General features: G+C 39.0%; 1 protein-coding gene across 6 annotated transcripts in view; it reads left to right on the top strand.

The window, feature by feature from the left end:
* LOC131050980 (protein SUPPRESSOR OF QUENCHING 1, chloroplastic) overlaps positions 1-13661 on the top strand; it is a 381968-nt gene that overhangs the window by 200447 nt on the left and 167860 nt on the right. The gene's annotated exons all lie outside the window — the stretch shown is intronic.

The raw sequence follows: 13661 nt of genomic DNA, 5'->3' as shown, positions 1-13661 counted from the left end.
GAATCCGTTGAAGATAATTTTAGAGGTTAGCAATGTGATGTGGAGCCTACAAGAGCAAGATCGCTCCTGTCCCTCTCCAAGGGACCAGGGCGATATAATGGTTATATTACCGTTCCTCCAAGTTCAGGACACTCCAAGGCGAAGAACAAGGTGGTGAGGACATTTTAAGACATCTCCATCAAGCACAAAGTTACAAAGGTCGCCAAGTTAAAGAATTTGCATCAAGACACCTAATTCGCTCCTGTCCCTCAGGAAGGGACCAGAGCGAAATTTGCATAAAGGCATAGATTTCGAAAGATTAACAAGCATCAAGTGATTAAGGAAGATCAAGGGATCACGTTTTACCCAATGAGGACAATTGCAAGTTGGAGAACGCAAGCATGAACCCAAAGACTTGAAGTTCGCTCCTGTCCCTCAGGAAGGGACCAGAGCGATGTTTATTATATTGGCCAAATCCCTCAAAAATCACGTAAGGTCAAGGTTTTGCAAGGTCGTATGAGGTCCAAGGCATGATTAGAAGGTGATATACAAAGACTTCAAACGTTAAAAGATCCTCAAATTGAACACAGAAGCTATATCGCTCCTGTCCCTCTCCAAGGGACCAGGGCGATTTGCTTGGGATTCTTCATTTTCCTTCAAGTTCATGCCAAGTCAGGGTTTTTCGGGATCACACAAGGTATAAGGTGTCTTTTGAAGATGATATGCAAGAGTTTTGAACGTCAAAGTGTTACCAATTTGTGCAAGGAACTCATATCGCTCCTGTCCTTTGGACAAGGACCAAGGCGATTTCATTAAAACACTCATGATCCTTTAAATGCATGTCAAGGCAAGTGCATGTGAGATCAAGGACGTCCTTCAAGAGGCAATGAACGAAGAATCAAGGTTGAAAGATCACACATTTTGGCTAGAGCCTCCAGATCGCTCCTGTCCCTCTCCAAGGGACAAGGGCGATAATCTTTCTAAAGTCTAAATGCCTTGTAAAAATCAAGTGGAACAAGCATGGAATGAACAAACAATGTTATTATTCGCCCTACAATGAAGATTAGAGATTAAAGATGCCAGGTCAAGGAGAAATTATGAGGATCGCTCCTGTCCCTCTCCAAGGGACCAGGGCGATATTTGCCAAGACACATGTTATCCTTTAAAGATCACGTCAAAATAAAGTTGCACAAGGTTTGAAACGTCTTCTAAAAGGTGATGAAGGAGGAGTTGATCAAAAATGGAGAATTTCAAGTGAAAACATTAAGATCGCTCCTGTCCCTCTCCAAGGGACCAGGGCGATGAGGTATGTATATTTCATTTTCAAATTTTGGCGCCCAAAACAAATATTTTTGAATTTATTTTAAATGCTAGGAAAATCAATAAATTAAAAAATTCAATTAAAAGCATTTAAAATAGCGCATGATATTAATTAATTAATTGTTTTTTTTTGCCTTGTGAGAAAAATCGAAATTTATTAAATAATAATGAAGGCATTTAATAATTAATTATTAAAATAATAAAAAATCAAAAGGAGCGCTTGGTATTTTAGAGGTCGGCCTTTATTATTTATTTAAAAATCATTTAAATTGCCTTATTTTTACACAAGTCGGCCTTGGGGTGAATAAGAGGTAAGCGCTATAAAGGGGAGGTGAAAATCATTATTTTCACATTATCATTTTCATCTCATATGCGATCAAAGGAAGAAGTGCGAATTGATATCCAAGGTGGAGCGAATTTCATTCCAAGCAAGGTGGTGCAAACTTGAGGTTTCCATTTGTGCGAACTTGTCAAATCCATTGGAGATCACGTCAAAAACTTGAAGGGTGGCGAACTTGATAAGAGGAACGTTGCTTTGAAGATCACATCGAGGACATATCAAAAGGTGGTGAAATCGATATTTTAAAGGAGAGATTGCGTTGAAGACTATTTATACGTCAATTTTGCCTAGGCGAATCCTTTTTATTTTGCATTCTAGAGTTAGCTCTCGATTTGAGGTATGGCGATGTTGGTTTTATTGTTTTAATTTTAGATCGTCATAGTTTAATTTTTGAATTTTGAATTCCTAGGTCAATCGTTTTATTTTAGGAAATGATAACTCAAAGACTTATCATGAAGTTTCCTAAAATATTCTCTAATCTATGTTATTTATTGCAATATCTAGTCTCTCATTATGAAATGTTGTGTAGGTATGGCAACCCCAAAGGCGGGAGCATCCACCAGTCGTTCAGCTCTCATGAAAGAGGATCAGAAGACCGAAGAAGTGGAGACCAAGATCGTGTCGAAGTGGAGCAACATTGGAGATACAAACTTAGGCAACTTCAGCACGAAGAAGTTTCGAGAGGTCCCTTACATTGGCAAGCCATCACCTGTTGCCCGGAGAATAATCGAGAGTGGCATCATTAAGGCGGCCGGCTTTCCTCCAGCTATTCAGTGCCACGAGTTGATGATCGAGTGTGCTCGTCACTATGATCCACAGTCCAGAACGATCGTGTCCAAAGAGGGAAACACTTTGGCGTACCTTTCAGAGGAAGCTATAAGTGAAGCTTTCCATCTTCCAGAGCACAGGGACATGATATACAAGAGCATAGAAGGAGCCAGATCAATGTACGAAGATGATCCAGATGCTTGTCTAAGCATTATCAATAAGAATTGGTTACTCAAGAGTCGTCCCCGTCTGAGCAAGGTCCCGAACACACCGCACAGGATTGATTTCCAGGAGGAATACAGAGATTTGATTACCATGCTCAACCGAGTTACAGGAGCCCCTCACGCCTTCTATTTTGAGAAGTGGATGTTTTACTTCATCCAGGTGATTGTTCAGGGAAAAGGTACGATACATTGGGCTAGGATGATTAGCCATTGCTTGGACGTACAGTTGAGGAGACTCAAGGCTACTAAGTCCTTCCACATGAGTTCATATGTCATCTATGCCTTGATCAGGAGTGTTGAGTACGCAGGACTACCTCACAGAGGAGTGATTGGAAGAGGACCCAGCGAGGTCAGAGCTTGTGATTCCTATGCCTACTTGCATCATCCGCCAGGGAGCAACTACAAGCTAGTTAATGATACCTTCACGATGAACATCACAAGGACATTGCAAGGTGGGATTCACAACAGGTTATCTCAAGATGCACAGGAATTAATCAAGAGGTACGGTGCTTGGTTCATTCAGTTTCCCAAGTTCACTTATATTAGAGTGCATGGATGTCCTTTACCTCCATACATGTTGCCGAGATATCCGACAGACAGAATTGTGTTACTTGAAGTAACAAGACAGTTGGCAGCATATGTGAAGGCATTCAGACACAGACATCAGAATGGAGTACCAGTACCTATCATTTTGGGTAATTCAGTTGAGGTATGTCCTAATGTCTTAGCCATGGATAACGCAGAGAAGGAGTTAGCCTTGTATTCTTTTTCATCTTTTGCTTTGAGAGAAAGCTTTGATCCACATGGACATTTAGAGGAGACAGTCGGTAGGAAGTTTAGGCATGAGTACCAAATAGAAGATTTTATGATGAATCTCTTAGATGATCTTGAAGTGAAACGGAAAATGCATTCTAGATTGCCTTTGGATTTCATCAGGAAATGCAGGATTTACAGAGTGGCCGACGAAGCTCAGGACAGTGGCAGACATATCCAGTCTTCCTATGATCGAGAAAGCAAAACAATCAGGTTAGATTGGAATGAGCCCGAGGTCGTGGATTTAGATACTTTGATGGCACCAGTCTTGTCTTGTACTCGCAGATGGGTTGACGTACAGCATCAGAAGTTGAGAGAACAAGGCATAGCTATGACTTTCACTTTGGAAGAGAAACCTGCCGAAGGTGGAGCTAGTGTGAGTGAAGGCAATCCTAATCCTAGAAATTCAGGTGAAGGAAACCTTCGATGTGCCAGTGAGGGCAATCTCCATCCAAGAGGTTCGAAGAGGAAAGAGAGACCTGGAAAGAGGGAATCTTCCAAGAAGAAACAAGAGGCTAACAGAGATAGATCATCCGGTACATCTTCTAGACTAGAGAAGAGGACACTTCAAGTGGAAGAATCCATGGAGTCGATGGTACAGAATGACAGGCAGGAAGGAGGACAGGCACAACATGGTTCACCAGATGGATCTCTCCAAGATTATGAGTTGGATGAAGATAAAGAGGACAATGAAAGGACATCTCCTCCCAGACAAGAAGAAATAGTGCATAAGGAAATTCAAGTTCAAGGGACAAGGTCAGCTATCCCAGATTGGTTGAAGGAAAGATTAACCAGGGTGATTGTAGTTGAGGACGAGGACAATGCAATTGATTTAGAGAGCCTTGTTGGACGTTCACGCGAAGTAACAGAGAAGAGAAAGGCTACCAAGATGTCCAAGATGATTCGAGATGAGACTGGATCCAGGAAATTACAGATAGCTACACCGGCAGTAGACAAATATGAAGGTGAGATCCTACCAGAGGAATATGATATACAGACATTTGAGCTAGGACCATCTACAGCAGAGCAGACTTTAGATGATGCCACCGATTCATTTGAGGCATTGAAAGACAAGCTTAGAGAAGAAATGGAGAAGAACAGAAAGCTTGAGAGAGAGGTCGATGCATGGAGGACATATTTCAGTCACATCAATGAACCTTTGGGACGTCAGGATCCAGCTAGATCACCAGTGCAAGCACTTCCACTTCAATCAATCAATGAGGCAGAAAGATTCAGGAACATGGTCCAACGTACAAGTACTTGGATGGATAAATCTCATACAGTGGCCATAGAATTTGTAACAAGGATGATGAAGATTATTCATCAGGCTATCCAAGTTCTTGAGATAATCCACAATTTGATGATAACGGTAGCTGCATTCGCCCATACCAAGGATGTCGTCATTCCTGTCTTGAAGGTAATTAGACACACATCAAGGAAAGTTTTAGCGCAAGAGAAGATCTTGGATGGAGAATCTCACAGTTTGTTTCAGTGGTCAACCTTGCTCCATATGAAGAGTGTTTTCTTCGAGGACATCAGTGTTAGATGTGGCCAAGTTGAGGAGGTGATCAATCCGATCCAGGACAGAGTATTTGAGGTACTTCGTACCATTCTTGGCAAAAGGATCGAGGTCGAGACAGATGTGGATATGCAGGAATTAGAGGATAGAATCAAGGTCATCTTTTGCAAGGACGCAAATGTTACAGATGAGCAATATGATCAAATGTTTGCCACCATGCTCCTGATTGAAAGAACAAAGGAACTTGAATCTACTTGGGACGCAGCTCTTCTAGATGCATTCGATCAGGTCATCCACTTGGAAGAGAGTATGAAGAATCTTCCCGAGATTCCAATTGCAGAAATTGAAGGAATCATGACAAGATTCATTGCATATGCCAAAAAAGAACATTGGAAAGGGAATAAGGTTCTAGATGAAAGGTTGTTATAGATGACATGGCATCTTATTTGTCATTGGTTTATGTCTCCTAGGTTTTTTTGCCAAATTTAATATTTGGCTATGTATTTAATATTGTTCAGTAAAAAGGAGGCCATTTGTAACAAACCCTAATTAGGGTTTAGGTGTCATGATCTTGACCGTTGATCTACTTTCAATCTGGACCTTTCATTGTAATTGGGGATGCTATTTATACCCCCATTTTTCATTTCATTTGTAAATAGTAATAGTCGATAGTTGATGTAAGAGAGAATAGAGATTAGAGAAATTAGAGTTAGAAGCAATTTTATTTTGTAGCAAGATTGAGTTTTGAAGAGAGGAATTCAAGCAATTGTTGTACATGATGACTTGGGAATCAATAAAATATTGAAGTTATGGTGTTTTGTTGCAACTTTCTTGGTTATCTTCATGGTTGTTTGATTTTACTTGAATCATGCTTAATCAAAGTAGTGTGTTAATTTGAAAGACATAGTGTGAGACTTGATCTTTGGTAGGATTCGTAATCCAAACCACTAGCTTCTTGCTGATTGTAGGAACGCCTTGCATGGTCGACTGGAGAATACTTTGAGTCCCTTAATCTTCAATCATTATTGTATCTTGGATATGTACCTTCGTGGTAGTGTCTTTGATCTTTGATGCATTGAATATCATTTTGTTACCTTAGAAGATCGCATCAATTTCAATAGAGTTGTTATCTTATGGCGAAATTGAAATTGGTTGAATCTTGCCAAGTCTTGTCTACACGAAGTCATTCTTAGGGTTAGATTAGATTAGACCTCTTTCAAACCCTACTCTTTTGTTATTTTTGAAAAGTTTCTTTAGTTTTAGTAAAATCTTGAACTTTCGGAATGCGTAAGACCCCTTGAAGGAAACAGCAAATCACATCATACCGCTGGAAGCTTGTCCACACGTAGAGACCCTACTAACAGAACCTTGGAGTCATCCTAACTGATCCTTTATGCGAATCTTCAGCAGTTAGAGACTATTTTCTCAAGAGAGGATAAGATGCCTATTGGTATTTTATTCTGTGTATGATGGTGTATAAAATACACGTCAACACAACCTCGGGCACGTAGACTTCAAAGATTTCAGAAAGAGATTGTATGGGCTAGATGGATTTTTGCCGACACCTATTACTCGCCGGATGATGAGAAATGGCAGCGTCCAAGCAGATGGATTTCACCAGCTATGGAATGTGCAAAATTTATGGTTGAATGTGCCATGCACTATAATGCTCAAGAAAGAGAAATTGTTGTGCTAGATGGAAGGGTCTTTGCTCATCTTGGGGAGTTAGCCATTTAGGAAGCATTTGGGATTCCGAGCTACAATAGGACTTCATATAGAACCAAGGAGCAAACTAGAAGACTTTATGAAGATTAGCCTGAACTTTGTGCAACAAATGTTAATAAGTCACGGCTAGAGAAAGCGAGGCCCAGTCTCGGGAAGGTGCCAAAGAAATTATTCCGCACCGACTTCAAAGAAGACTATGGCAATCTCATCTAGCTGTTGAACAGAGTAATGGGCAGCCCTTAGGGTTCGCCATTTGAAACGTGGATGTACTACTTCATTGATGAGATCAGCTCAGGAGTTAAAATGTTCAACTGGTCTCGAATAATTAGTGATAATCTAGACGAAGAGCTGAAGAATTTTGAAAGGACGAAGTCCTTTTACATGAGCTCCTAATAGTCTACCTGTTGGCAGGAAACTGGAGATACACTGAACTGATTTGGAGAGGCATGGTAGGCAATGTTGAAAATGAGTTTAAGTCTTATGACTGCTATCCTCAACTGTAGCTAAGCGAGAAGGCCCACCTTAGACGGGTAAATGATGCGTTCCTAATGTATATCACTCGAACATTGCAAGGAGGAACCCATCAAATACTCACTCCAGAAGACAAAAGTTTAATAAGCGAGTATGAATCCTGGTTTATCCAGTTTCCAAGATTCACATACATAAGAGTCCAGGGGTTTACCAAATGTCCTTTATCGGCTTCCGATTTATCCCACCAACAAAATGGTCTTGCTTGAAGTCTTTAGGCAGTTGGAAACATATCAGAGCCTCCAAAGAACCAAGAAAAAGTAGCTATTTCCTTTCCATTATTCATTAGAAATATGTTGGAATCTTGTCCAATAGCTCAGGCAGTTGAAAGTACTAGATTGGAGATGCAGTGGTATTCGTTCACATTCTACCGATCCTGGGCTGATTTTGATCCTCTTAACCACATTGGATCAATGAATGGAGAAAAGTACAAACACAGGGTTGACTTGGAAGATTTGTGGGCAAATGTTGCAGATGAGTTTGAAGTTCGTAAAAGACTTTGGTTCAGACTACCATTAAGCTTGATCAGAACAACCGAGCTCTTCCGAGTGCTTGATCAATTTGAAGACAATGGAGAATACACTCAGCCGCACTTTGATGAAAATTGGCCTCTTTCTCCTGTGAAGTGGTTAGAACCGGAACTCGCTAATTTAACCACCTTGATGAGGCTCGTTGTCAAATAATCACAGTGGTGGGTTGACCAGCAAGTCCAAGGGCTGAAGCGAAGAGGTGTGACTCTCACGTACAACCAGATGCCATGGAATCATACTCTTCCAATGAAGAAAGTCCCAGGCCAACTGAAAGAATCAATTCAAGAAAAAGGAAGGAGGCAGTTGATAACCCTTCAAGGTCAAAAGGGAAGGAAGTCGTGAATGAGGAACTTGCTCAATAGAAGCAAAGGTCAGAGCCACCCCATTCTGCTACATCTAGGAAGTTGGACAGCCTAATGATTGTTGAGAATTAACCACTTGATGAAATAGAACTTCCTTCTCCAATCCATGAGGGAAATGTGATGACAGTTCAGCAGGAGGATGAAGAACGTCCATCTCCTACAGGCACAAAGATATTGGAATCAGATAATGAAATGGATATTCTGGGCGATGAATATCAGGAGGGAATGATTTTCGCTCTTCGAGGAGGTCAGAATATTCCATGTGAAGAGAGTAATTAGGAGGAGGAGGGCATTGAGCAACCTACTATTCCTGATTGGTTGAAGGAAAGATTGAAGATAAAAATACCTATGGAAGTAATCTAGGAAGAAGAAGATCATACAACCGATTTCTTGGCCAGATTACGAGAGGTCGCTGCAAAGCAGCTTGCCAGGAAGTTTTCCACAATCCAGAGAGATTAGATAGATTGTCGTACAGTTCAAATTGTTGTACCTAAAGTGAACAAGTCAAAAGAAGATGTAACTCATCAGGAGTATGAAATTACCACTTTTGACTTGGGACCAACTACAAAGAGTCGAGAGGTGGAAGACTTAGACAATTCAGTTGCTTCCACGAAGACAAGAATAAATAAACAGGTAAGAAAGAATAGAAAATGGAAATTGAGCGTCTAAAGGAATACATTCAACACTTGACCAAGCCACTTAATCAAGGTGATGTAGCAGCTCCTCTACTTTTGAATTCCTTGCAGGAAATGGTTGAAAATTTTGATGAAGAAAAAGTGATAGCAAGAGAAGCTAAAGAGTGGATGGCTAGCAAAAGAGAAGAAGCAACCACATTCATGGATAAATTGATGCTGATATATGGACAAACCTCCTTCTTACTTTCCAGAATTGCAAACGTGGCAGAAGCATGGGCCAACTTCCAAGATATTCAAGATAGAGTTATCCCGTGCCTTAGAGTATTGAAAGGCATGCCTAAACAGGAACTAAATAATGGAAAGGTAATTGCAGCAGAGGCCGCATATGACTTCAACACATGGCATTGCGCATTGGTTGCACATAGTGTAGTCCTGGAGAAGGTAAAGGCTAAAAGTGTTAAGTCCGAGGAGCAGATTAAAGAAATACAAAACAAAATTCTCCTTGTAATTGCTGATTTACTTGAAAAGGAGACCATCCAAGAAAGTGATATGCGGCTGGAAAATCTCAAACTCAGAACTTAGGAGATTTCCTTCACTGTCACAGGACCAGTCCTAAAGCAAGATTTGACCAAGGCATCAGATTTCTTGTCCATCCGAGATACCTTCCAAAAACAGGAGCTGGAATGGGAGATTGCATTCGCCACTTGTGTAGACGACTTGGACGGATGGGAATATAGGGTCAATATGCTGCCGCATGTCACTATGGAAGAGGTTGGATCGATCGTGTCCGGGTTCATTGAACACACTGCTTCTCGCGAGGATAAGGATACGCCCTCCTAGAAGATAGCTCTTCATGCCACTTGTCTTCCATGCACTTGTTATTGATGTTATTTTGGGAAACTCTACTTCGGGTTGTGTTGTCTTAATCCTAGTCGTTCATCTTAGATTGATCTCAGCCTTTCATTCATTTTTCAAAACTCTATATAAAATCTCATTCTCTCATTTCATTGCGTTGTTGAGAGATTTATGAAATTGTTGCTTAGAGCTACTTGAATAATAAAAAGTTCATTTGCAGATTTTAAGTGGTTGCATGATTCCATACTTTCTTCAACAATATAATAGATTTGCTTAGATAAATTTTTCTTTTAAAGTTGTTAGATGAATGAAAGATTTGATAGTTTAGATTGCTGAAACTCTTGCTCATACTTTCTTTGGATGGATGATTTTCATTCAATGTGTAAAGTTAGCCTGAGCTTATGATGTGGATGCTTTAACTTCTACTTTGAGTAAATATTGTTCGATTGATGGTATTATTCATAAGTATGAAAAACTTGAGCATAACCTTAGAAGATTGCACTTGCTTTGCATAGTTGTCCTAGTGTGGTGAAACACAATGTTGTTATTAGTTTCACCTAGTCTTTACCATCTCTTGAGTTCATAGGAGTAGCTTAAAACTTCTGAACCCTCATCCTTTTTATCCCTTTTTTCGAAGTCCAAATCCAAAAATTCAAAAAAAAAGAAAAAAAGAAAAAAAAAGAAAGAGAGCATTCATTGTTATATTCATCTAAGTCCTAATTTGTGAATGATATTTGTTGAGCGTAAGTCCCCCTTGTATTTCAGCATACATAACCAAGGAAGCTATCCCACATAAAGTCACCCGTTCGCACATATAGACCTTGGAGTTGCCGTGTGGTCTTTCTTTGCAATCTTGACACACGTCGTGATTTTGTTCAAGAGAGGATAGAGTATCGTTGGATATTTTATTCTAATGTTCAGTATATGATAAAACGTACACCAACAATACAAATCACATATAGAAAAATAAAATGACTCTTGCAAATAGAAGACCTCGTTATGAGACTATGGACGCTGCTAACAACGAACATTAGAAAGATCTTGAAGCTGATAGACATTGTGATCAAAGAAAGATGATGGGAAATCACATTGTGAAAAGGATGAGCCTACAAAGAGAACAAATTCATATCTTCTAGACTGAAATAGTCAACTACGTGAAAGAAATAATTATAGCAATCAGTGACTAATGTATGACAGCGATAGTAATACATGACTGATCAGCGAACCAAGTCAAAGAGATATTAACAAAGATGCTACAGTATTCAACCATTAAGTTTACAGATAGAAATGAGAAGACTTAAACAATTTCTATTGGCAGTGACTTGAAGAGAATGAGCAGCGAGAGCATCATACAAAGAAAGTAATGAACATTAAAAACAGATGTTACACATTGAAGATACACTAATCTGAGATGTTATGTAGTGCAGATACAGTGATCAGAAACAGCGTTCTTAAGAACAGATGGTACGCATTAAAGATATAGTGATCTGAGCAATTGGAAGACAGCGATCCCTTATACTTCAATAGTTTCATTCGAGACAAATGACATAAGGAATGTGTTCTCATAAATGGTAGAATTATATGGAGATAACGACTTTATATAACAAGTCTTAAATTTGTCTAAACATTAAACATGACTTGTCTACATAATTGACAAGTGATTAGTTTATACAGTAATACGTACATATAAATAGTTAATACTATTTGACTCAGCATATGATTAATAAAGACGTTGATTAGTGAGGAAGAAAGACGTCTCTTATTAATAGAAACAAACAATTTGTTTTGAAGGAAATCGATAATAATTTCCTAAACAATACGATTTAGGAAGGGGTGCGGGTCAATGAAGAGATGCAATTCATGTTTTAAGATAATGAAAAGATAATATGCAGTGCTTTGTATATGAAGAGCTGCGATTAATGTATGAAGATATATATTAATTATGGCACTAGTAATCTATATAAAAGGCTGTGATTTGTTAAAGTGCGACTTGGAGAAGACAAACTAAGGATACGATTAAGAAGTTGTGTCTCCTAATTAAAGCATATTCTCAAATGAGTATGACCTTTCAGATTTAAGGATATATATTGTGATTGCAATTCATTTTGGCATAAGTGTGCAAGAAATATAGAGTGTGTAGGGTGTGTGTGAAGATCAATCATATACAAGAAGATATATGAATATAAATATGCAGATTTGAAAGAGGATAGTATACAAGACAAATTAACTCACAAATGATGAATATATAGAAGAAGATGATAGGATATATAGTGAATTATTTGTGTAATTCTTTTGACTAAATTGTGAACAAAATATTGGCAGATTTGAAGGTAATGTGAGGACTTCATAGAAGATATTGTGGTAGATTTATAAGTAACTTATATAGCAGATTGGTGGAGGAGTTCATAGAAGATTTTTGAAGAAGAAATTATGACAGATTTATGAAGAGATCATAACAGATTTATGAAAGATGACATAGCAGTTTTGTGGAAGAGAGTTATGCTAATTTGTGGATCCATCATCTGTTGTTATAGCAACATTGACAAGATGGAAAATCAGATTTATGTGAAGTGGGTTGGTGCTCAAGAATTCTGAAGTGGGAGTTGGTGCTTCCAGTGGATTGGTGCTCACAAAATTCAGATTTGGGAGTTGGTGCTTTTAGTGGGTTGGTGCTCGCAAAATCAGATTTGGGAGTTGTTGCTTCAAGTGGGTTGGTGCTCACATATGTAGGGGTTGGTGCCTGCAACCATTGTAAAAGAAGAATTGTATAAAAACATTAATTTGCCGTGGTTTTCTCCCATAAGGGTTTCCACGTATATATCTTGTATTCTACTTGTGTTCGATTCCGGAGAGGGAGCCTAAGAAACGGCTACCACATCCAAGGAAGGCAGCAGGTGCGCAAATTACCCAATATGGACATGGGGAGGTAGTGACAATAGATAACAATATTGGGCTCATCGAGTCTGGTAATTGGAATGAGTACAATCTAAATTCCTTAACGGGGATCCATTGGAGAGCAAGTCTGGTGCCAGCAGCTGTGGTAATTCTAGCTCCAATAGCATATATTTAAGTTGTTGCAGTTAAAAAGCTCATAGTTGGACCTTGGGTTGTCATGATCGGTCCACCTACTTGGTGTGCACTGGTCCTCACATCCCTTCTGTCGGCGGCGTGTTCCTATATGAATATGTTAATGAGATAAGTTATATACTTGTGATTGAAGTTGAAAAAGTTTAAATTGGTTATTATACTGATTGACCCCCCCCCCCTCTGAGTATAATTGTATGCTCTTCATCTTATACATATTTTTTGTTACATTGTACCTAAGCATGTATGTGCGTTTCTTAGAATGGTGCATCACCCATTGTAAAAAACAATGATCTATTGTTGTGTATTTTTCCTATTATATTTTATGGTCATTACACTTTGACACTCACTTATCTTTCCCTTATTTGGCTCATATGATGTACTCGAGTCACATTGCAGAAGTAATGTTAACAAGTGTGAATTGTTACATGAGCTTGGGTAGCTCTTTAGTAATTAAGGGATATTAAAGTGAATTTGAAAAAAAAAGTAAGCTCGCATTTCAGGTCCACGTATAAAAATTTGGGCATGAAAGGAGCATCCCTAAGCCATTCCCTGTCTTCGAGACATCCCCGGTGCAGAGACATGGGCAAAAAATCCTAGCTTGCATCCCCATGTACCCTTTGAACTTTTTTCACTCATATTAGTTATTAGTTAGTAGCTAGCTATTGTGTCTAGCTTCGCATGATGATGTGATTTTGTAATCCACAGGTATTCTAGAATCAAATTCAATATCAAACACTTATGTTTTTTAGACTCATTTGATACATTTTGCAATTAAATTTTGGATTAAAATTGTGTTTCTTAAGTTGTTGAGTTTTCATCAAGTCAAGAAATTTGGTCTTGCAAAGTACTCTCTGAGTTCGAGTCTGCAAACAATTCTTACTGCAATGAATTGCTTTTTGAGACCCGAAAGCACGTTATCTATAGCCTATTCTTATGCATTCATACATGTGAGCACTGAACAAAATATATAGATGCA

Source organism: Cryptomeria japonica, chromosome 6 (assembly GCF_030272615.1).
Source record: "Cryptomeria japonica chromosome 6, Sugi_1.0, whole genome shotgun sequence".
Lineage (NCBI taxonomy): Eukaryota > Viridiplantae > Streptophyta > Pinopsida > Cupressales > Cupressaceae > Cryptomeria > Cryptomeria japonica.
This window is presented reverse-complemented; position numbering and strand designations above follow the sequence as displayed.